The 23,248-nt window shown below is 46.4% G+C and overlaps 17 non-coding genes and 3 pseudogenes across 17 annotated transcripts; 5 read left to right on the top strand and 15 right to left on the bottom strand.

Annotated features, from left to right (window-relative positions):
- Positions 1 to 204: 204 nt before the first annotated feature.
- Positions 205 to 368, top strand: LOC135024012 (U1 spliceosomal RNA). Its single transcript, XR_010220888.1, has one exon. It is a non-coding gene; the product is annotated as a U1 spliceosomal RNA (small nuclear RNA).
- A 152-nt stretch (positions 369 to 520) lies between these two features.
- On the top strand, positions 521 to 683 carry LOC135024068 (U1 spliceosomal RNA). Its single transcript, XR_010220940.1, has one exon. It is a non-coding gene; the product is annotated as a U1 spliceosomal RNA (small nuclear RNA).
- Positions 684 to 1,338: 655 nt separating this feature from the next.
- LOC135023973 (U1 spliceosomal RNA) lies at positions 1,339 to 1,502 on the top strand. The gene has a single exon (XR_010220850.1). It is a non-coding gene; the product is annotated as a U1 spliceosomal RNA (small nuclear RNA).
- A 5,560-nt stretch (positions 1,503 to 7,062) lies between these two features.
- LOC135023981 (U1 spliceosomal RNA) lies at positions 7,063 to 7,226 on the bottom strand. The gene has a single exon (XR_010220858.1). It is a non-coding gene; the product is annotated as a U1 spliceosomal RNA (small nuclear RNA).
- Positions 7,227 to 7,897: 671 nt separating this feature from the next.
- LOC135024193 (U1 spliceosomal RNA) lies at positions 7,898 to 8,060 on the bottom strand. The gene has a single exon (XR_010221041.1). It is a non-coding gene; the product is annotated as a U1 spliceosomal RNA (small nuclear RNA).
- A 152-nt stretch (positions 8,061 to 8,212) lies between these two features.
- Positions 8,213 to 8,376, bottom strand: LOC135023958 (U1 spliceosomal RNA). Its single transcript, XR_010220835.1, has one exon. It is a non-coding gene; the product is annotated as a U1 spliceosomal RNA (small nuclear RNA).
- A 671-nt stretch (positions 8,377 to 9,047) lies between these two features.
- Positions 9,048 to 9,210, bottom strand: LOC135024130 (U1 spliceosomal RNA). The gene has a single exon (XR_010220991.1). It is a non-coding gene; the product is annotated as a U1 spliceosomal RNA (small nuclear RNA).
- A 152-nt stretch (positions 9,211 to 9,362) lies between these two features.
- On the bottom strand, positions 9,363 to 9,526 carry LOC135024281 (U1 spliceosomal RNA). Its single transcript, XR_010221125.1, has one exon. It is a non-coding gene; the product is annotated as a U1 spliceosomal RNA (small nuclear RNA).
- A 702-nt stretch (positions 9,527 to 10,228) lies between these two features.
- Positions 10,229 to 10,363, bottom strand: LOC135024174 (U1 spliceosomal RNA; annotated as a pseudogene).
- A 152-nt stretch (positions 10,364 to 10,515) lies between these two features.
- Positions 10,516 to 10,679, bottom strand: LOC135023995 (U1 spliceosomal RNA). Its single transcript, XR_010220871.1, has one exon. It is a non-coding gene; the product is annotated as a U1 spliceosomal RNA (small nuclear RNA).
- A 7,122-nt stretch (positions 10,680 to 17,801) lies between these two features.
- LOC135024028 (U1 spliceosomal RNA) lies at positions 17,802 to 17,965 on the top strand. Its single transcript, XR_010220904.1, has one exon. It is a non-coding gene; the product is annotated as a U1 spliceosomal RNA (small nuclear RNA).
- A 152-nt stretch (positions 17,966 to 18,117) lies between these two features.
- On the top strand, positions 18,118 to 18,280 carry LOC135024098 (U1 spliceosomal RNA). The gene has a single exon (XR_010220966.1). It is a non-coding gene; the product is annotated as a U1 spliceosomal RNA (small nuclear RNA).
- A 618-nt stretch (positions 18,281 to 18,898) lies between these two features.
- Positions 18,899 to 19,040, bottom strand: LOC135024126 (U1 spliceosomal RNA; annotated as a pseudogene).
- Positions 19,041 to 19,192: 152 nt separating this feature from the next.
- LOC135024234 (U1 spliceosomal RNA) lies at positions 19,193 to 19,356 on the bottom strand. Its single transcript, XR_010221080.1, has one exon. It is a non-coding gene; the product is annotated as a U1 spliceosomal RNA (small nuclear RNA).
- Positions 19,357 to 20,027: 671 nt separating this feature from the next.
- Positions 20,028 to 20,191, bottom strand: LOC135024089 (U1 spliceosomal RNA). Its single transcript, XR_010220960.1, has one exon. It is a non-coding gene; the product is annotated as a U1 spliceosomal RNA (small nuclear RNA).
- A 152-nt stretch (positions 20,192 to 20,343) lies between these two features.
- On the bottom strand, positions 20,344 to 20,507 carry LOC135024085 (U1 spliceosomal RNA). The gene has a single exon (XR_010220956.1). It is a non-coding gene; the product is annotated as a U1 spliceosomal RNA (small nuclear RNA).
- Positions 20,508 to 21,201: 694 nt separating this feature from the next.
- On the bottom strand, positions 21,202 to 21,343 carry LOC135024125 (U1 spliceosomal RNA; annotated as a pseudogene).
- Positions 21,344 to 21,495: 152 nt separating this feature from the next.
- LOC135024200 (U1 spliceosomal RNA) lies at positions 21,496 to 21,659 on the bottom strand. The gene has a single exon (XR_010221046.1). It is a non-coding gene; the product is annotated as a U1 spliceosomal RNA (small nuclear RNA).
- A 671-nt stretch (positions 21,660 to 22,330) lies between these two features.
- On the bottom strand, positions 22,331 to 22,493 carry LOC135024094 (U1 spliceosomal RNA). Its single transcript, XR_010220962.1, has one exon. It is a non-coding gene; the product is annotated as a U1 spliceosomal RNA (small nuclear RNA).
- A 152-nt stretch (positions 22,494 to 22,645) lies between these two features.
- LOC135024034 (U1 spliceosomal RNA) lies at positions 22,646 to 22,809 on the bottom strand. The gene has a single exon (XR_010220910.1). It is a non-coding gene; the product is annotated as a U1 spliceosomal RNA (small nuclear RNA).
- Between the last annotated feature and the right edge of the window lie 439 nt (positions 22,810 to 23,248).

Raw genomic sequence — 23,248 nt, 5'->3', positions numbered from 1 at the left:
GCTTTGGTATAACCCCATGGTTCTTAATGTGACCCCAGCATCCTCTAGGTCGTATGAGAAAATAGGATTTTAATACCTACCGGTAAATCCTTTTCTCTTAGTCTGTAGAGGATGCTGGAGTTCCCTTGTGCTGCCTCAGTTGAATCTCCTTTACTTGACAGAGATGTGCCTGAGCAGCGGCCCTCCCCAGCCCTATCCCAAATCATACTTATTTTGCATAGGAGATACCATGGTCATGAAGATTATTCTCCCAGGGTGAGGTTCATTCATTGCATTCTGGGTATGCTGACCCCTGTGATTTCCCCAAATGTGGGTAACTCGACTGCATTATTTGTGGTAGTGGGGGACTGTGTTTGTGTTTTCCTCTGGTCAGCTCTGGTAAAAGTCAGATTTCTTTGTTTCAGATCTTCCTCTAGCCTTGTTCTTCTTTCGAGAGTTCCCTTGTGCTGCCTCAGTTGGATCTCCTTCACTTGACAGGGGGGTGCCCGAGCAGCGACCCTCCCCAGCTCAAGCCCAACTCCTACTTACCTGCCAGGTGAGATACTATGATCATGAAGGTGCTTCTCCCAGGGCAAGGCTCACCCATTGCACTCTGGGTGTGCTGCCCCTGCGATTTCCCCAAATGTGGGAAACTTGACTGCATAATTTGTGTTTCCCCTGGTCGGCTCTCGTATAATTCAGATCTCTTTGTCTCAGGTCTCTCTCCAGCCTAGTTTGCTGTCTGTTTCCACTTCTTTTTTCTTGAGCCCCTCCCTTTTATACCCTTGTGCACTATCCTGACTTCTCCTCCTGTCTGCTTACTTTGTGCCTTCCAATGCACAATGCAAACTACACACCCTTTTACTTGCCTTACAGAGCAGCTCTGGAGCTGTTACAGTGCCAAGCTGCTGTAAGAAATCAGCTTGAATGCTTCAGGGGCTGGGGCATTGTCAACATGAGCCCCACACCGAAGGAGGGTGGGGGTGTTTAATGCGAACTAAGGGTCATCCAAGCGCCGCAAAAGGCCGCCATGCCCTGCATACCCCTTTTCTCTTTTCATATGCAGATGAGGGTTCCAGCCAACTTTGGCCCACTGCTTGGATGACATCACCGTATGCAAATCCATCTTCTGCAGAACTTCCCCCAGGAATGCTTGTACTAGTTGTTGCATTTGGTTTGTTGTTTGGGGGTGCTTCAGTATTAGGCAGCCTTCTGCCCTCCCATGTTCATCTGAAAATATGTGTACTCCCTGCAGTTGTTGTCTCCAGATGAGAGTTCCCTTGTGCTGCCTCAGTTGAATCTCCTTTACTTGACAGAGATGTGCCTGAGCAGCGGCCCTCCCCAGCCCTATCCCAAATCATACTTATTTTGCATAGGCGATACCATGGTCATGAAGATTGTTCTCCCAGGGTGAGGTTCATTCATTGCATTCTGGGTATGCTGACCCCTGTGATTTCCCCAAATGTGGGAAACTCGACTGCATTATTTGTGGTAGTGGGGGACTGTGTTTGTGCTTTCCTCTGGTCAGCTCTGGTAAAAGTCAGATTTCTTTGTCTCAGATCTTCCTCTAGCCTTGTTCTTCTTTCGAGAGTTCCCTTGTGCTGCCTCAGTTGGATCTCCTTCACTTGACAGGGGGTGCCCGAGCAGCAATCCTCCACAGCTCTGGCCCAACTCCTACTTACCTGCCAGGAGAGATACTATGATCTTTACTGTTAGGGCAATCAGGATGTGGAATTCCCTGCCAGGGAAGGTGGTAATGGCGGACTCTGTAATTGGATTTAAAAAAGGAATGGATACATTTCTGAATGAAAAAGCTATCCAAGGTTATAATACTTAAAATATCAACATGGTTAATCCGGGGGTAACATGAGTTGTAGTAGCTAACTAGTCATAAAACATTATTCAGCAAGTATGTAGAATCATCACAACTTAAAACAGGTTGAACACGATGGGCAATTTGCCTCTATTCAACCTCAAAAACTATGTTACTATATGTTACTATATTACTATGTTACTGTAGTATACAGAACACCACAATGCAATGAGCAGTGATAGTGAGCACTGATGAGGATACTAGAACTGACACTGAGCAGCAAGATGCAGCACTGGACTATTAGTAATGTACTGTAGTATGCTGAGCACAACAATGCAGCACAAGACAATGAGCAGTGATACTGAGCACTGATGAGGATACTACTGAGAACTGACACTGAGCAGGAGAGACACACTACTAGTATTACTGAGCAGCAATAAGTATCCACTGATACTGAGCACTGATATTGAGATTTCCACTGAGAGAACATAGCCACGTCCTCTCCGCTCTCTCTTCAATGCACGAGTAAAAATGGCGGCAACGCGCAGCTCTTTATATGGAATCCGAATCTCGCGAGAATCCGACAGCGGGATGATGACATTTTCCCTTGTTCAGGTTTTCCGAGTCAGGCGGGAACAACCGAGCCTGCCTCGTACCAGTGTAAACCACGTGGAGTTCGTGGGGAATTCGGTTCTCGGAGAACCGAACCCGCTCCTCTCTACCTTATACCCATCAATTTTTTTTATTTTCAATCTAAGCCCCTGCAGTTTTCTGTAAGCATCTGCTTTGCTATGATGATCAACAAGTCACAAGGGCAAACACTCAGGGCTTGAGGCGTAGATCTTAGGACCAGCTGCTACAAGCATGGCAGAGGTGTCACTATCACTGGTGACACCCAGAGAGGTGGCGAGGGAGATTGTAATGCAGTGCGCGCAGATAAGCAGCGCAATGGTAAAACGGAGGCATGGTTTCATAGGTAGGGGCGTGGCCTGGTGGCCTGAATCTACATTTTGTTGCTCCGGGTGTCCCGGGGGTTGGGGGCTGCACCGGGGACTAGTGTGTGAGCGGTGCTGGCTCCTGCACAGTGACATGGCATGGCCACTAGAGATGTGCACCGGAAATTTTTCGGGTTTTGTGTTTTGGTTTTGGGTTCGGTTCCGCGGCCGTGTTTTGGGTTCGAACGCGTTTTGGCTAAACCTCACCGAATTTTTTGTTGTCGGATTCGGGTGTGTTTTGGATTCGGGTGTTTTTTTCAAAAAACCCTAAAAAACAGCTTAAATCATAGAATTTGGGAGTCATTTTGATCCCAAAGTATTATTAACCTCAATAACCATAATTTCCACTCATTTTCAGTCTATTCTTAACACCTCACACCTCACAATATTATTTTTAGTCCTAAAATTTGCACCGAGGTCGCTGGATGACTAAGCTCAGTGACCCAAGTGGCCGACACAAACACCTGGCCCATCTAGGAGTGGCACTGCAGTGTCACGCATGATGGCCCATCCAAAAAACACTCCCCAAACAGCACATGACGCAAAGAAAAAAAGAGGCGCAATGAGGTAGCTGTGTGACTAAGCTCAGCGACCCAAGTGGCCGACACAAACACCTGGCCCATCTAGGAGTGGCACTGCAGTGTCACGCAGGATGGCCCTTCCAAAAAACACTCCCCAAACAGCACATGACGCAAAGAAAAAAAGAGGCGCAATGAGGTAGCTGTGTGACTAAGCTCAGCGACCCAAGTGGACGACACAAACACCTGGCCCATCTAGGAGTGTCACTGCAGTGTCACGCAGGATGGCCCTTCCAAAAAACACTCCCCAAACAGCACATGACGCAAAGAAAAAAAGAGGCGCAATGAGGTAGCTGTGTGACTAAGCTCAGCGACCCAAGTGGCCGACACAAACACCTGGCCCATCTAGGAGTGGCACTGCAGTGTCACGCAGGATGGCCCTTCCAAAAAACACTCCCCAAACAGCACATGACGCAAAGAAAAATAAAAGAAAAAAGAGGTGCAAGGTGGAATTGCCTTGGGCCCTCCCACCCACCCTTATGTTGTATAAACAGGACATGCACACTTTAACCAACCCATCATTTCAGTGACAGGGTCTGCCACACGACTGTGACTGAAATGACGGGTTGGTTTGGACCCCCACCAAAAAAGAAGCAATTAATCTCTCCTTGCACAAACTGGCTCTATAGAGGCAAGATGTCCACCTCATCATCCTCCGATTCATCACCGTGTACATCCCCCTCCTCACAGATTATCAATTCGTCCCCACTGGAATCCACCATCTCAGCTCCCTGTATACTTTGTGGAGGCAATTGCTGCTGGTCAATGTCTCCACGGAGAAATTGATTATAATTCATTTTAATGAACATCATCTTCTCCACATTTTCTGGAAGTAACCTCGTACGCCGATTGCTGACAAGGTGAGCGGCGGCACTAAACACTCTTTCGGAGTACACACTTGTGGGAGGGCAACTTAGGTAGAATAAAGCCAGTTTGTGCAAGGGCCTCCAAATTGCCTCTTTTTCCTGCCAGTATACGTACGGACTGTCTGACGTGCCTACTTGGATGCGGTCACTCATATAATCCTCCACCATTCTTTCAATGGTGAGAGAATCATATGCAGTGACAGTAGACGACATGTCCGTAATCGTTGGCAGGTCCTTCAGTCCGGACCAGATGTCAGCATCAGCAGTCGCTCCAGACTGCCCTGCATCACCGCCAGCGGGTGGGCTCGGAATTCTGAGCCTTTTCCTCGCACCCCCAATTGCGGGAGAATGTGAAGGAGGAGCTGTTGACCGATCAAGTTCCGCTTGACTTGATAATTTTCTCACCAGCAGGTCTTTGAACCCCTGCAGACTTGTGTCTGCCGGAAAGAGAGATACAACGTAGGTTTTAAATCTAGGATCGAGCACGGTGGCCAAAATGTAGTGCTCTGATTTCAACAGATTGACCACCCGTGAATCCTGGTTAAGCGAATGAAGGGCTCCATCCACAAGTCCCACATGCCTAGCGGAATCGCTCTGTCTTAGCTCCTCCTTCAATGTCTCCAGCTTCTTCTGCAAAAGCCTGATGACGGGAATGACCTGACTCAGGCTGGCAGTGTCTGAACTGACTTCACGTGTGGCAAGTTCAAAAGGTTGCAGAACCTTGCACAACGTTGAAATCATTCTCCACTGCGCTTGAGACAGGTGCATTCCACCTCCTATATCGTGGTCAGATGTATAGGCTTGAATGGCCTTTTGCTGCTCCTCCATCCTCTGAAGCATATAGAGGGTTGAATTCCACCTCGTTACCACTTCTTGCTTCAGATGATGGCAGGGCAGGTTCAGGCGTTTTTGGTGTTGCTCCAGTCTTCTGTACGTGGTGCCTGTACGCCGAAAGTGTCCCGCAATTCTTGTGGCCACCGACAGCATCTCTTGCACGCCCCTGTCGTTTTTTAAATAATTCTGCACCACCAAATTCAAGGTATGTGCAAAACATGGGACGTGCTGGAATTTGCCCAGATATAATGCACGCACAATATTGCTGGCGTTGTCCGATGCCACAAATCCACAGGAGAGTCCAATTGGGGTAAGCCATTCTGTGATGATCTTCCTTAGTTGCCGTAAGAGGTTTTCAGCTGTGTGCGTATTCTGGAAAGCGGTGATACAAAGCGTAGCCTGCCTAGGAAAGAGTTGGCGTTTGCGAGATGCTGCTACTGGTGCCGCCGCTGCTGTTCTTGCGGCGGGAGTCAATACATCTACCCAGTGGGCTGTCACAGTCATATAGTCCTGAGTCTGCCCTGCTCCACTTGTCCACATGTCCGTGGTTAAGTGGACATTGGGTACAACTGCATTTTTTAGGACACTGGTGAGTCTTTTTCTGAGGTCTGTGTACATTTTCGGTATCGCCTGCCTAGAGAAATGGAACCTAGATGGTATTTGGTACCGGGGACACAGTACCTCAATCAAGTCTATAGTTGGCTCTGAAGTAATGATGGATACCGGAACCACGTTTCTCACTGCCCAGGATGCCAAGGCCTCAGTTATCCGCTTTGCAGCAGGATGACTGCTGTGATATTTCATCTTCCTTGCAAAAGACTGTTGGACAGTCAATTGCTTGGTGGAAGTAGTAAAAGTGGTCTTACGACTTCCCCTCTGGGATGACCATCGACTCCCAGCAGCAACAACAGCAGCGCCAGCAGCAGTAGGCGTTACACTCAAGGATGCATCGGAGGAATCCCAGGCAGGAGAGAACTCGTCAGAATTGTCAGTGACATGGCCTGCAGGACTATTGGCATTCCTGGGGAAGGAGGAAATTGACACTGAGGGAGTTGGTGGGGTGGTTTGCGTGAGCTTGGTTACAAGAGGAAGGGATTTACTGGTCAGTGGACTGCTTCCGCTGTCGCCCAAAGTTTTTGAACTTGTCACTGACTTATGATGAATGCGCTGCAGGTGACGTATAAGGGAGGATGTTCCGAGGTGGTTAACGTCTATACCCCTACTTATTACAGCTTGACAAAGGCAACACACGGCTTGACACCTGTTGTCCGCATTTCTGTTGAAATACTTCCACACCGAAGAGCTGATTTTTTTGGTATTTTCACCAGGCATGTCAATGGCCATATTCCTCCCACGGACAACAGGTGTCTCGCCGGGTGCCTGACTTAAACAAACCACCTCACCATCAGAATCCTCCTTGTCAATTTCCTCCCCAGCGCCAGCAACACCCATATCCTCCTCATCCTGGTGTGTTTTGGATTCGGGTGTTTTTTTCAAAAAAACCTAAAAAAACAGCTTAAATCATAGAATTTGGGAGTCATTTTGATCCCAAAGTATTGCCAAATTGCCCATCGTGTTCAACCTGTTTTAAGTTGTGATGATTCTACATACTTGCTGAATAATGTTTTATGACTAGTTAACTACTATAACTCATGTTACCCCCGGATTAACCATGTTGATATTTTAAGTATTATAACCTTGGATAGCTTTTTCATTCAGAAATGTATCCATTCCTTTTTTAAATCCAATTACAGAGTCCGCCATTACCACCTTCCCTGGCAGGGAATTCCACATCCTGATTGCCCTAACAGTGAAGATCATAGTATCTCACCTGGCAGGTAAGTAGGAGTTGGGCTAGAGCTGTGGAGGATTGCTGCTCGGGCACCCCCTGTCAAGTGAAGGAGATCCAACTGAGGCAGCACAAGGGAACTCTCGAAAGAAGAACAAGGCTAGAGGAAGATCTGAGACAAAGAAATCTGACTTTTACCAGAGCTGACCAGAGGAAAGCACAAACACAGTCCCCCACTACCACAAATAATGCAGTCGAGTTTCCCACATTTGGGGAAATCACAGGGGTCAGCATACCCAGAGTGCAATGAATGAACCTCACCCTGGGAGAACAATCTTCATGACCATGGTATCTCCTATGCAAAATAAGTATGATTTGGGATAGGGCTGGGGAGGGCCGCTGCTCAGGCACATCTCTGTCAAGTAAAGGAGATTCAACTGAGGCAGCACAAGGGAACTCTCATCTGGGGACAACAACTGCAGGGAGAACACATATTTTCAGATGAACATGGGAGGGCAGAAGGCTGCCTAATACTGAAGCACCCCCAAACAACAAACCAAATGCAACTACTAGTGCAAGCATTCCTGGGGGAAGGCCTGCAGCAGATGGATTTGCATATGGTGATGTCATCCAAGCAGTGGGTCAAAGTTGGCTTCAACCCTCGTCTGCATATGAAAATAAAAATGGGGTGTGCAGGGCATGGCGGCCTTTTGCGGCGCTTGGATGACCCCTAGTTCGCATTAAACACCTCCACCTTCCTTCGGTGTGGGGCTCATGTTGGCTATGCCCCAGCCCCTGAAGCATTCAAGCTGATTTCTTGCAGCAGCTGGGCACTGTAACAGCTCCAGAGCTGCTCTGTAAAGCAAGTAAAAGGGTGTGGGCCCTGCAGCACTACCTGTAGTTTGCATTGTGCTTTGGAAGGCACAAAGTAAGCAGACGGGAGAAGTCAGGATAGTGCACAAGGGCATAGAAGGGAGCGGCTCAAGAAAAGAGAAGTGGAAACAGACAGCAAACTAGGCTGGAGAGAGACCTGAGACAAAGAGATCTGAATTATACGAGAGCCGACCAGAGGAAACACAAATTATGTAATCAAGTGTCCCACATTTGGGGAAATCGTAGGAGCAGCACAACCAGAGTGCATTGGGTGAGCCTTGCCCTGGGAGAAGCACCTTCCTGATCATAGTATCTCACCTGGCAGGTAAGTAGGAGTTGGGCTAGAGCTGGGGAGGGTCGCTGTTCGGGCACCCCCCTGTCAAGTGAAGGAGCTCCAACTGAGGCAGCACAAGGAAACTCTCGAAAAAAGAACAAGGCTAGAGGAAGATCTGAGACAAAGAAATCTGACTTTTACCAGAGCTGACCAGAGGAAAGCACAAACACAGTCCCCCACTACCACAAATAATGCAGTCGAGTTTCCCACATTTGGGGAAATCACAGGGGTCAGCATACCCAGAATGCAATGAATGAACCTCACCCTGGGAGAACAATCTTCATGACAATGGTATCTCCTATGCAAAATAAGTATGATTTGGGATAGGGCTGGGGAGGGCCGCTGCTCAGGCACATCTCTGTCAAGTAAAGGAGATTCAACTGAGGCAGCACAAGGGAACTCTCATCTGGGGACAACAACTGCAGGGAGAACACATATTTTCAGATGAACATGGGAGAGCAGAAGGCTGCCTAATACTGAAGCACCCCCAAACAACAAACCAAATGCAACAACTAGTACAAGCATTCCTGGGAAAAGGTCTGCAGAAGACGGATTTGCATACGGTGATGTCATCCAAGCAGTGGGCCAAAGTTGGCTGGAACCCTCATCTGCATATGAAAAGAGAAAAGGGGTATGCAGGGCATGGCGGCCTTTTGCGGCGCTTGGATGACCCTTAGTTCGCATTAAACACCTCCACCCTCCGTCGGTGTGGGGCTCATGTTGGCTATGCCCCAGCCCCTGAAGCATTCAAGCTGATTTCTTGCAGCAGCTGGGCACTGTAACAGCTCCAGAGCTGCTCTGAAAGGCAAGTAAAAGGGTGTGGGCCCTGCAGCACTACCTGTAGTTTGCATTGTGCGTTGGAAGGCACAAAGTAAGCAGACAGGAGAAGTCAGGAGAGTGCACAAGGGCATAGAAGGCAGCGGCTCAAGAAAAGAGAAGTGGAAACAGACAGCAAACTAGGCTGGAGAGAGACCTGAGACAAAGAGATCTGAATTATACGAGAGCCGACCAGGGGAAACACAAATTATGCAGTCAAGTTTCCCACATTTGGGGAAATCGCAGGAGCAGCACACCCAGAGTGCAATGGGTGAGCCTTGCCCTGGGAGAAGCACCTTCATGATCATAGTATCTCATCTGGCAGGTATGTAGGAGTTGGGCTAGAGCTGGGGAGGGTCGCTGCTTGGGTACCCCCCTGTCAAGTGAAGGAGATCAAACTGAGGCAGCACAATGGAACTCTCGAAAGAAGAACAAGGCTAGAGGAAGATCTGAGACAAAGAAATCTGACTTTTACCAGAGCTGACCAGAGGAAAACACAAACACAGTCCCCCACTACCACAAATAATGCAGTTGAGTTTCCCACATTTGGGGAAATCACAGGGGTCAGCATACCCAGAATGCAATGAATGAACCTCACCCTGGGAGAACAATCTTTATGACCATGGTATCTCCTATGCAAAATAAGTATGATTTGGGAAAGGGCTGGGGAGGGCCGCTGCTCAGGCACATCTCTGTCAAGTAAAGGAGATTCAACTGAGGCAGCACAAAGGAACTCTCATCTGGGGACAACAACTGCCGGGAGAACACATATTTTCAGATGAACATGGGAGGGCAGAAGGCTGCCTAATACTGAAGCACCCCCAAACAACAAACCAAATGCAACAACTAGTTCAAGCATTCCTGGGGGAAGGTCTGCAGAAGACGGATTTGCATACAGTGATGTCATCCAAGCAGTGGGCCAAAGTTGGCTGGAACCCTCATCTGCATATGAAAAGAGAAAAGGGGTATGCAGGGCATGGCGGCCTTTTGCGGCGCTTGGATGACCCTTAGTTCGCATTAAACACCCCCACCCTCCTTCGGTGTGGGGCTCATGTTGGCCATGCCCCAGCCCCTGAAGCATTCAAGCTGATTTCTTTCAGCAGCTTGGCACTGTAACAGCTCCAGAGCTGCTCTGTAAGGCAAGTAAAAGGGTGTGGGCCCTGCAGCACTACCTGTAGTTTGCATTGTGCATCGGAAGGCACAAAGTAAGCAGACAGGAGGAGAAGTCAGGATAGTGCACAAGGGTGTAGAAGGGAGGGGCTCAAGAAAAAAGAAGTGGAAACAGACAGCAAACTAGGCTGGAGAGAGACCTGAGACAAAGAGATCTGAATTATATGAGAGCCGACTAGGGGAAACACAAATTATGCAGTCAAGTTTCCCACATTTGGGGAAATCGCAGGGGCAGCACACCCAGAGTGCAATGGGTGAGCCTTGCCCTGGGAGAAGCAACTTCATGATCATAGTATCTAACCTGGCAGGTAAGTAGGAGTTGGGCTAGAGCTGGGGAGGGTCGCTGCTCGGGCACCCCCCTGTCAAGTGAAGGAGATCCAACTGAGGCAGCACAAGGGAACTCTTGAAAGAAGAACAAGGCTAGAGGAAGATCTGAGACAAAGAAATCTGACTTTTACCAGAGCTGACCAGAGGAAAGCACAAACACAGTCCCCCACTACCACAAATAATGCAGTTGAGTTTCCCACATTTGGGGAAATCACAGAGGTCAGCATACCCAGAATGCAATGAATGAACCTAACCCTGGGAGAACAATCTTCATGACCATGTTATCTCCTATGCAAAATAAGTATGATTTGGGATAGGGCTGGGGAGGGCCGCTGCTCAGGCACATCTCTGTCAAGTAAAGGAGATTCAACTGAGGCAGCACAAGGGAACTCTCATCTGGGGACAACAACTGCAGGGAGAACACATATTTTCAGATGAACATGGGAGGGCAGAAGGCTGCCTAATACTGAAGCACCCCCAAACAACAAACCAAATGCAACAAGATGAAGACCCATGTGCTAGAGCCAAGCCGCAGGTACATTGAATGCTAGCAAGCTGAATATTTAAATCCTTTTTGTTCCGCAGCATTCCAATGCGGAAGATTCCATGGAACCAGAGATCCTTCCATTGAGAAGGACATGCTGCCTGGATGACTACACTGTGCAAATTAAATCACGGAGCCAGTTGGCTTGTGGGTGGCTCTGGTGACTGGGTGGTTGGGTGGGTGGTGTGTCGGAAGTGGAGCGCATGCAAATGATTGTGTATCATCCAGCTAGTGAGAGAGAAAACTCATGCAGGAGTGTTCCTGCTTGTCAGTGGGTTATGCACCTTGCCAGACGTTAAATCTACATAGAGCAGCTGGAGGGGACAAGAGCAGGTTTGCAAAATATAGATAGAAGAGCATATATGCTGGCGCATTCTCCATGATTGTGTCAGCTTATGTTTTGGTGCACTGCACTTTCCTCCACTAAGTTTTAGCCATTTTTGTTAAGCTCAAGTGTAGTTGCTTCTCGGCCTTTTGGCTGTGATCTTGTATCGTGGTTGAAGGGTCTGCTGGAGGGAGGGATTGTTTTCTTCATTGGCGAAAGATCAAAGATATTCCAGGATGGAAGGCTTGGGAACACTATCTGTTTTTCAGTTGTGGAAGAGCACAGAGGTCGGATTGGACTACATTCTATAGTAAAGGATATCTTTCTATTTATTGACCCTCCCCTTATATGTGTCTGTGTTACAATAAAGCTTCGGTTTTGTGAATCCCTCACCCTCTTACACTCCACACCCATAGCCTTATTAACTGTTGTATTATTGTATACTTTAAATGTATAGTGCAGTTCATGATTTATAGTGTAGACTGGCCTGTGCTGTAGTTCTTGAACTGTACTATACCGTCAGCATTTGTATTGTGTTTTGGCTGTGCTGCAACACTGTATTTATGTGTGCAATGTTTATGTATGTTTTTTTTTATGTCAATAAAGACTGCTTTTTCAAGCCAATATCTGAAAACAATCAATGTTTATCTTTGATGGCAATAAAAGTGGTATGATATTTGATGCTTTTGAAATCCAATATCTGATATGTCCCCTATCTGGGAACCATATATTAAATGGCTTTTCAGAAAAGGGAGATGGGAGAAGAGCTTTCATTACTTGTAGGACCGATGCACATAAAGAAGCAAAAAAACATACATAAACATTACACACATAAGTACCGCGTTGCGGCACAGCCAAAACACAATAGAAATGCTGATGGTATAGTACAGTTCAAGAACTACAGCACAGGCCAGCCTACACTATAAATCATGAACTGCACTATACATTTAAACTGTACAATAATACAACAGTTAATAAGGCTATGGGTGTGGAGTGTAAGAGGGTGAGGGAATCACAAGCCCGAAGCTTTATTGAAAGACTGACACATATAAGGGGAGGTTTAATAAATAGAAAGACATCCTTTACTATAGAATGTAGTCCAATCCGACCTCTGTGCTCTTCCACAACTGAAAAACAGATAGTGTTCCCAAGCCTTCCATCCTGGAATATCTTTGGTCTTTCGCCAATGAAGAAAGCAATCCCTCCCTCCAGCAGACCCTTCAACCACAATACAAGATCACAGCCAAAAGGCCGAGAAGCAACTACACTTGAGCTTAACAAAAATGGCTAAAACTTAGTGGAGGAAAGTGCAGTGCACCAAAACATAAGCTGACACAATCATGGAGAATGCGCCAGCATATATGCTCTTCTATCTATATTTTGCAAACATGCTCTTGTCCCCTCCAGCTGCTCTATGTAGATTTAACGTCTGGCAAGGTGCATAACCCACTGACAAGCAGGCACACTCCTGCATGAGTTTTCACTCTCACTAGCTGGATGATACACAATCATTTGCATGTGCTCCACCTCCGACACACCACCCACCCAACCACCCAGTCACCAGAGCCACCCACAAACCAACTGGCTCCGTGATTTAATTTGCACAGTGTAGTCATCCAGGCAGCATGTCCTTCTCAATGGAAGGATCTCTGGTTCCATGGAATCTTCCGCATTGGAATGCTGCGGAACAAAAAGGATTTAAATATTCAGCTTGCTAGCATTCAATGTACCTGCGGCTTGGCTCTAGCACATGGGTCTTCATCCTGTGGCCCTCCAGCTGCTGTGAAACTACACATCCCAGCACGCCCTGCCACAGTTTTGCTATAAGGTATGCTAAAACTGAGGCAGGGCATGCTGGGATGTGTAGTTCCATAGCAGCTGGAGGGTCGCAGGTTGAAGACCCATGTTTTAGCATGCCTGTTCTATGATGCATGTTCCGTGATGTCACAATCAGCTTGGAATGGGGTGTCTAGCAGGCATTTGCTGACAGCCACTTGAGGGAGACACACATCAGGAGATGCAGCATATCGGAGGTCTTCGATGCCTTTCCAGCAAATGCACACCACCTGCTGCTGGTCTGGACACAAAACAATGCCCACAATCGAAGTCCCAAAATGCCCAACTACAGGATTCATGTAAGTAGTGAATTTAGGAATGAATTTAGAAGTAGGAAATTAAGTTAGTTCACAAGTACATTCAAATTCAGATCTAAAGTCTAGGTAGGCCTCACGTCCTGGCAGCCGCCAGCATTTAAAAATGCCTTGATTAGAGGTACGGAATTAAATGTAGATAAGAAGTAGACACAAAATAAGACTCCGCAGAGCAGTTATCAGGTGTTTTTATCAATTGTTGCATTTAAAAAATCAAGCAATTAGGGAACACAATGTTGCAACAATGTAACCCTATTTGCAAAATAGTACTAAATAAGTTTGTCGATGTAAGACATTTGCAAAGGCGCATCCAAAACACGCTGGAAAATGCAACTGAATCTGTTTTTGGAGGCTAGAATAGGAAATGTGCATCGGTCCTACAAGTACTGAAAGCTCTTCTCCCATCTCCCTTTTCTGAAAAGCCATTTAATATATGGTTCCCAGATAGGGGACATATCAGATATTGCCTTTCAAAAGCAGCAAATATCATACCACTTCTATTGCCATCAAAGATAAACATTGATTGTTTTCAGATATTGGATTGAAAAAGCAGTCTTTATTGACATAAAGAAGCAAAAAAACATACATAAACATTACACACATAAGTACTGTGTTGCAGCACAGCCAAAACACAATACAAATGCTGTCGGTATAGTACAGTTCAAGAACTACAGTACAGGTCAGCCTACACTATAAATCATGAACTGCACTATACATTTAAACAATACAATAGTTAATAAGGCTATGGGTGTGGAGTGTAAGAGGGTGACGGAATCACAAGCCCAAAGCTTTATTAAAAGACAGACACATATAAAGGGAGGATTAATAAATACAAAGATACCCTTTACTATAGAATGTAGTCCAATCCGGTCTTTCAACTCTTCCACAACTGAAAAACGGATAGTGTTCCCAAGCCTTCCATCCTGGAATATCTTCAGTCTCTCGCCAATGAAGAAAACAATCCCTCCAGCAGACTCTTCAACCACAATACAATATCACAGCCAAAAGAGCGAGAAGCAACTACACTTGCGTTTAAACAAAATGGCTAAAACTTAGTGGAAAAAAGTGCAGTGCACCAAAACATAAGCTGACACAATCATGGAGAATGCGCCAGCATATATGCTCTTCTGTGTATATTTTCCAAACCTGCTCTTGTCCCCTCCAGTTGCTCCATGTAGATTTGACGTCTGGCAAGGTGCATAACTCACTGACAAGCAGGCACACTCCTGCATGAGTTTTCTCTCTCACTAGCTGGATGATACACATTCATTTGCATGTGCTCCACCTCCGACACACCGCCCACCCAACCACCCAGTCACCAGAGCCACCCACAAGCCAACTGGCTCCGTGATTTAATTTGCACAGTGCAGTCATCCAGGCAGCATGTCCTTCTCAATGGAATAATCTCTGGTTCCATGGAATCTTCCGCATTGGAATGCTGCGGAACAAAAAGGATTTAAACATTCAGCTTGCTAGCATTCAATGTACCTGCGGTTTGGTTCTAGCACATGGGTCTTCATCCTGTGGCCCTCCAGCTGCTGTGAAACTACACATCCCAGCATGCCCTGCCACAGTTTTGCTATTAAGGTATGCTAAAACTGAGGCAGGGCATGCTGGGATATGTAGTTCCACAGCAGCTGGAGGGTCGCAGGTTTCCTAGAAAAACTTTAAAAAGTCAATAATCTGGAGAGTTTTTGTAAGATGTTTCTTCCAGCAACCAATGAAGAAACACATTGGTACTTTCGCATGATGAGTGAGTGCTTCAGGATCTCTTGCACTTACATGTGCAGCAGAGTACTGCACTGGAAGCATGCTGGGCCCATAACCCAGAGGTAGGCAGATTGAAACTATCCTTTGCTATATGCATTTTTTTTTTGTTCATTAAAGTAATCCAAAACTGGGATTGATATTTTAGCTTTTATTTTTACTTAAAGTACAATAACTTTTACCATTTTAATTTGTTTTAATAGTATATTGACAGTATTGTTTTCTTTCAAAAATCCAATTAATTTTCTTTACCCGATTATTAAAATGGTAATTGACAAAAACAAACTACATTGTCACCAGAAGAGCAATACAAAATGTACAAGTGATATATTAAAATCATCTTTCCAGCTTGAATTTCAATGATGCATTGGGGCAACGATTTTGTGAGAAACATCTTCACCCTTAAATAAAGATTTTCTTAATTCCTTACCTGTGTGCTAATTAGATATCACCTTGTTTTCACATTAAACAGACTTCCACATGAGAAAGCAGCAAGGATGCAGTGGCGTTAATGTTTCCTGGTGTCAACCTGTATTATTTCAGTAGATATTGAAATGAGGATGCATCTTGCTGCCTTTCCAATGAAGCAAGTTTAATTTAGTAATAGGTGAAAAACCATCACTACAAATATGTTAATCAGATACTTGGCTTTGTGGACACTTTTCAGAGAACAAATTAGTTAGCATAAAAATAAAGCCAGAAAATGAAGAGCTGTTTAATCACTCAATTGGATTTTTCTGCCAGCATATTTCTTTTTCTCTGCAACCCACTGCTAAATTGTGCTTCCTAGCTGTTTTTATAAAATCACTGAATCAAATCTAACTCTGATTACATCAGAGAAGGCCAGGTATCCTACACCATAACAGGGGGTTTGAAATTTTGACTTGTCTACTTAAAGATCACCAAAATCTGATAACAAGGTCAATTAAGTCCCTGGGTGGGATTGAACCACCAACCTTTTGGTTAATAGCCTTACACACTAACTGATTGCGCCACAGCGACACTTTGCAAAACTATATACTGACAAAGGCTAATAAGCATTCATCTAGAACGATTCCTAGAAACATTTTAAAAAGTCAATAATGTGGAGAGTTTTTGTAAGATGTTTCTTCCATCAACCAATGAAGAAACACATTGGTACTTTCCCATGATGAGTGAGTGCTTCAGGATCTCTTGCACTTACATGTGCAGCAGAGTACTGTAATGGAAGCATGCTGGGTCCATAACCCAGAGGTAGGCAGATTGAAACTATCCTCTGCTATATGCATTTTTTTTGTTAATTAAAGTAATCCAAAACTGGGATTGATATTTTTGCTCTTTTATTTTTACTTAAAGTACAATAACTTTTACCATTTTAATTTGTTTTAATAGTATATTGACAGTATTGTTTTCTTTCAAAAATCCAATTAATTTTCTTTACCCGATTATTAAAATGGTAATTGACAAAAACAAACTACATTGTCACCAGAAGAGCAATACAAAATGTACAAGTGATATATTAAAATCATCTTTCCAGCTTGAATTTCAATGATGCATTGGGGCAACGATTTTGTGAGAAACATCTTCACCCTTAAATAAAGATTTTCTTAATTCCTTACCTGTGTGCTAATTAGATATCACCTTGTTTTCACATTAAACAGACTTCCACATGAGAAAACAGCAAAGATGCAGTGGCGTTAATGTTTCCTGGTGTCAACCTGTATTATTTCCATAGATATTGAAATGAGGATGCATCTTGCTGCCTTTCCAATGAAGCAAGTTTAATTTAGTAATAGGTGAAAAACCATCCCTACAAAGATGTTAATCAGATACTTGGCTTTGTGGACACTTTTCAGAGAACAAATTTGTTATCATAAAAATAAAGCCAGAAAATGAAGAGCTGTTTAATCACTCAATTGGATTTTTCTGCCAGCATTTTTCTTTTTCTCTGCAACCCACTGCTAAATTGTGCTTCCTAGCTGATTTTTTATAAAATCACTTAATCAAATCTAACTCTGATTACATCAGAGAAGGCCAGGTACCCTACACCATAAGAGGGGGTTTGCAATTTTGACTTGTCTACTTAAATATCACCAAAATCTGATCACAAGGTCAATTACGTCCCTGGGTGGGATTGAACCACCAACCTTTTGACTAATAGGCACTTAGCAACTGTATAAATGTTAAGGATAATGTTAATAAGTTAACCAATGCAAGCATTAACCCGTGCAAGTTGTACCCTGTTTTGAACTTTGAACATGAGCCCCACACCAAAGGAGGTTGGAGGTGTTTAATGCAAACTAGGGGTCAGCCAAGCGCCGCAAAAGGCCACCATGCCCTGCACGCCCCTTTTCTCTTTTCATATGCAGACGAGGGTTGAAGCCAACTTTGACCCACTGCTTGGATGACATCACCATATGCAAATCCATCTGCGGCAGGCCTTCCCCCAGGAATGCTTGCACTAGTTGTTGCATTTGGTTTGTTGTTTGGGGGTGCTTCAGTATTAGGCAGCCTTCTGCCCTCCCATGTTCATCTGAAAATATATGTTCTCCCTGCAGTTGTTGTCCCCAGATGAGAGTTCCCTTGTGCTGCCTCAGTTGAATCTCCTTTACTTGATAGAGATGTGCATGAGCAGCGGCCCTCCCCAGCCCTATTCCAAATCATACTTATTTTGCATAGGAGATACCATGGTCATGAAGATTTTTCTCCCAGGGTGAGGTTCATTCATTGCATTTTGGGTATGCTGACCCCTGTGATTTCCCCAAATGTGGGAAACTTGACTGCATTATTTGTGGTAGTGGGAGGCTGTGTTTGTGATTTCTTCTGGTCAGCTCTGGTAAAAGTCAGATTTCTTTGTCTCAGATTTTCCTTTAGCCTTGTTCTTCTTTCGAGAGTTCCCTTGTGCTGCCTCAGTTGGATCTCCTTCACTTTACAGGGGGGTACCCGAGCAGCAACCCTCCCCAGCTCTAGACCAACTCCTACTTACCTGCCAGGTGAGATACTATGATCATGAAGGTGCTTCTCCCAGGGCAAGGCTCACCCATTGTACTCTGGGTGTGCTGCTCCTGCGATTTCCCCAAATGTGGGAAACTTGACTGCATAATTTGTGTTTCCCCTGGTCGGCTCTCGTATAATTCAGATCTCTTTGTCTCAGGTCTCTCTCCAGCCTAGTTTGCTGTCTGTTTCCACTTCTCTTTTCTTCAGCCGCTTCCTTCTATACCCTTGTGCACTATCCTGACTTCTCCTCCCGTCTGCTTACTTTGTGCCTTCCAATGCACAATGCAAACTACAGGTAGTGCTGCAGGGCCCACACCCTTTTACTTGCCTTACAGAGCAGCTCTGGAGCTGTTACAGTGCCCAGCTGCTGCAAGAAATCAGCTTGAATGCTTCAGGGGCTGGGGCATAGCCAACATGAGCCCCACACCGAAGGAGGGTGGAGGTGTTTAATGCAAACTAGGGGTCAGTCATGTTGGCTATGCCCCAGCCCCTGAAGCATTCAAGCTGATTTCTTGCAGCAGCTGGGCACTGTAACAGCTCCAGAGCTGCTCTGAAAGGCAAGTAAAAGGGTGTGGGCCCTGCAGCACTACCTGTAGTTTGCATTGTGCGTTGGAAGGCACAAAGTAAGCAGACAGGAGGAGAAGTCAAGAGAGTCCACAAGGGTATAGAAGGGAGGGGCTCAAGAAAAAAGAAGTGGAAACAGACAGCAAACTAGGCTGGAGAGAGACCTGAGACAAAGAGATCTGAATTATATGAGAGCCGACCAGGGGAAACACAAATTATGCAGTCAAGTTTCCCACATTTGGGGAAATCGCAGGGGCAGCACACCCAGAGTGCAATGGGTGAGCCTTGCCCTGGGAGAAGCACCTACATGATCATAGTATCTCACCTGGCAGGTAAGTAGGAGTTGGGCTAGAGCTGGGGAGGGTCGCTGCTCGGGCACCCCCCTGTCAAGTGAAGGAGATCCAACTGAGGCAACACAAGGGAACTCTCGAAAGAAGAACAAGGCTAGAGGAAGATCTGAGACAAAGAAATCTGACTTTTACCAGAGCTGACCAGAGGAAAGCACAAACACAGTCCCCCACTACCACAAATAATGCAGTTGAGTTTCCCACATTTGGGGAAATCACAGGGGTCAGCATACCCAGAATGCAATGAATTAACCTAACCCTGGGAGAACAATCTTCATGACCATGGTATCTCCTATGCAAAATAAGTATGATTTGGGATAGGGCTGGGGAGGGCCGCTGCTCAGGCACATCTCTGTCAAGTAAAGGAGATTCAACTGAGGCAGCACAAGGGAACTCTCATCTGGGGACAACAACTGCAGGGAGAACACATATTTTCAGATGAACATGGGAGGGCAGAAGGCTGCCTAATACTGAAGCACCCCCAAACAACAAACCAAATGCAACAACTAGTAAAAGCATTCCTGGGAGAAGGTCTGCAGAAGACGGATTTGCATACGGTGATGTCATCCAAGCAGTGGGCCAAAGTTGGCTGGAACCCTCATCTGCATATGCAAAGAAAAAAGGGTTATGCAGGGCATGGCGGCCTTTTGCGGCGCTTGGATGACCCCTAGTTCGCATTAAACACCTCCATTCTCCTTCGGTGTGGGGCTCATGTTGGCTATGCCCCAGCCCCTGAAGTATTCAAGCTGATTTCTTGCAGCAGCTGGGCACTGTAACAGCTCCAGAGCTGCTCTGTAAGGCAAGTAAAAGGGTGTGGGCCCTGCAGCACTACCTGTAGTTCGCATTGTGCGTTGGAAGGCACAAAGTAAGCAGACAGGAGAAGTCAGGAGAGTGCACAAGGGCATAGAAGGCAGGGGCTCAAGAAAAGAGAAGTGGAAACAGACAGCAAACTAGGCTAAAGAGAGACCTGAGACAAAGAGATCTGAATTATACGAGTAGCCGACCAGAGGAAACACAAATTATGCAATCAAGTGTCCCACATTTGGGGAAATCGTAGGAGCAGCACACCCAGAGTGCAATGGGTGAGCCTTGCCCTGGGAGAAGCACCTTCCTGATCATAGTATCTCACCTGGCAGGTAAGTAAGAGTTGGGCTTGAGCTGGGGAGGGTCGCTGCTCGGGCACCCCCCTGTCAAGTGAAGGAGATCCAACTGAGGCAACACAAGGAAACTCTCAAAAAGAGAACAAGGCTAGAGGAAGATCTGAGACAAAGAAATCTGACTTTTACCAGAGCTGACCAGAGGAAAGCACAAACACAGTCCCCCACTACCACAAATAATGCAGTCGAGTTTCCCACATTTGGGGAAATCACAGGGGTCAGCATACCCAGAATGCAATGAATGAACCTCACCCTGGGAGAACAATCTTCATGACCATGGTATCTCCTATGCAAAATAAGTATGATTTGGGATAGGGCTGGGGAGGGCCGCTGCTCAGGCACATCTCTGTCAAGTAAAGGAGATTCAACTGAGGCAGCACAAGGGAACTCTCATCTGGGGACAACAACTGCAGGGAGAACACATATTTTCAGATGAACATGGGAGAGCAGAAGGCTGCCTAATACTGAAGCACCCCAAACAACAAACCAAATGCAACAAATAGTACAAGCATTCCTGGGGGAAGGTCTGCAGAAGACGGATTTGCATACGGTGATGTCATCCAAGCAGTGGGCCAAAGTTGGCTGGAACCCTCATCTGCATATGAAAAGAGAAAAGGGGTATGCAGGGCATGGCGGCCTTTTGCGGCGCTTGGATGACCCTTAGTTCGCATTAAACACCTCCACCCTCCGTCGGTGTGGGGCTCATGTTGGCTATGCCCCAGCCCCTGAAGCATTCAAGCTGATTTCTTGCAGCAGCTGGGCACTGTAACAGCTCCAGAGCTGCTCTGAAAGGCAAGTAAAAGGGTGTGGGCCCTGCAGCACTACCTGTAGTTTGCATTGTGCGTTGGAAGGCACAAAGTAAGCAGACAGGAGGAGAAGTCAAGAGAGTCCACAAGGGTATAGAAGGGAGGGGCTCAAGAAAAAAGAAGTGGAAACAGACAGCAAACTAGGCTGGAGAGAGACCTGAGACAAAGAGATCTGAATTATATGAGAGCCGACCAGGGGAAACACAAATTATGCAGTCAAGTTTCCCACATTTGGGGAAATCGCAGGGGCAGCACACCCAGAGTGCAATGGGTGAGCCTTGCCCTGGGAGAAGCACCTACATGATCATAGTATCTCACCTGGCAGGTAAGTAGGAGTTGGGCTAGAGCTGGGGAGGGTCGCTGCTCGGGCACCCCCCTGTCAAGTGAAGGAGATCCAACTGAGGCAACACAAGGGAACTCTCGAAAGAAGAACAAGGCTAGAGGAAGATCTGAGACAAAGAAATCTGACTTTTACCAGAGCTGACCAGAGGAAAGCACAAACACAGTCCCCCACTACCACAAATAATGCAGTTGAGTTTCCCACATTTGGGGAAATCACAGGGGTCAGCATACCCAGAATGCAATGAATGAACCTAACCCTGGGAGAACAATCTTCATGACCATGGTATCTCCTATGCAAAATAAGTATGATTTGGGATAGGGCTGGGGAGGGCCGCTGCTCAGGCACATCTCTGTCAAGTAAAGGAGATTCAACTGAGGCAGCACAAGGGAACTCTCATCTGGGGACAACAACTGCAGGGAGAACACATATTTTCAGATGAACATGGGAGGGCAGAAGGCTGCCTAATACTGAAGCACCCCCAAACAACAAACCAAATGCAACAACTAGTAAAAGCATTCCTGGGAGAAGGTCTGCAGAAGACGGATTTGCATACGGTGATGTCATCCAAGCAGTGGGCCAAAGTTGGCTGGAACCCTCATCTGCATATGCAAAGAAAAAAGGGTTATGCAGGGCATGGCGGCCTTTTGCGGTGCTTGGATGACCCCTAGTTCGCATTAAACACCTCCATTCTCCTTCGGTGTGGGGCTCATGTTGGCTATGCCCCAGCCCCTGAAGTATTCAAGCTGATTTCTTGCAGCAGCTGGGCACTGTAACAGCTCCAGAGCTGCTCTGTAAGGCAAGTAAAAGGGTGTGGGCCCTGCAGCACTACCTGTAGTTCGCATTGTGCGTTGGAAGGCACAAAGTAAGCAGACAGGAGAAGTCAGGAGAGTGCACAAGGGCATAGACGGCAGGGGCTCAAGAAAAGAGAAGTGGAAACAGACAGCAAACTAGGCTGGAGAGAGACCTGAGACAAAGAGATCTGAATTATACAAGCGCCGACCAGGGGAAACACAAATTATGCAGTCAAGTTTCCCACATTTGGGGAAATCGCAGGAGCAGCACACCCAGAGTGCAATGGGTGAGCCTTGCCCTGGGAGAAGCACCTTCATGATCATAGTATCTCACCTGGCAGGTATGTAGGAGTTGGGCTAGAGCTGGGGAGGGTCGCTACTCGGGTACCCCCCTGTCAAGTGAAGGAGATCAAACTGAGGCAGCACAATGGAACTCTCGAAAGAAGAACAAGGCTAGAGGAAGATCTGAGACAAAGAAATCTGACTTTTACCAGAGCTGACCAGAGGAAAACACAAAAACAGTCCCCCACTACCACAAATAATGCAGTTGAGTTTCCCACATTTGGGGAAATCACAGGGGTCAGCATACCCAGAATGCAATGAATGAACCTCATCCTGGGAGAACAGTCTTTATGACCATGGTATCTACTATGCAAAATAAGTATGATTTGGGATAGGGCTGGGGAGGGCCGCTGCTCAGGCACATCTCTGTCAAGTAAAGGAGATTCAACTGAGGCAGCACAAGGGAACTCTCATCTGGGGACAACAACTGCAGGGAGAACACATATTTTCAGATGAACATGGGAGGGCAGAAGGCTGCCTAATACTGAAGCACGCCCAAACAACAAACCAAATGCAACAACTAGTACAAGCATTCCTGGGGGAAGGTCTGCAGAAGACGGATTTGCATACGGTGATGTCATCCAAGCAGTGGGCCAAAGTTGGCTGGAACCCTCATCTGCATATGAAAAGAGAAAAGGGGTATGCAGGGCATGGCGGCCTTTTGCGGCGCTTGGATGACCCTTAGTTCGCATTAAACACCCCCACCCTCCTTCGGTGTGGGGCTCATGTTGGCCATGCCCCAGCCCCTGAAGCATTCAAGCT

The sequence above is a fragment of the Pseudophryne corroboree genome, unplaced genomic scaffold (assembly GCF_028390025.1).
Source record: "Pseudophryne corroboree isolate aPseCor3 unplaced genomic scaffold, aPseCor3.hap2 scaffold_403, whole genome shotgun sequence".
In the NCBI taxonomy this organism is placed as follows: Eukaryota; Metazoa; Chordata; class Amphibia; order Anura; family Myobatrachidae; genus Pseudophryne; species Pseudophryne corroboree.
The sequence above is the reverse complement of the archived record's forward strand: the minus strand, read 5'-3'. Positions and strand labels throughout refer to the sequence as shown.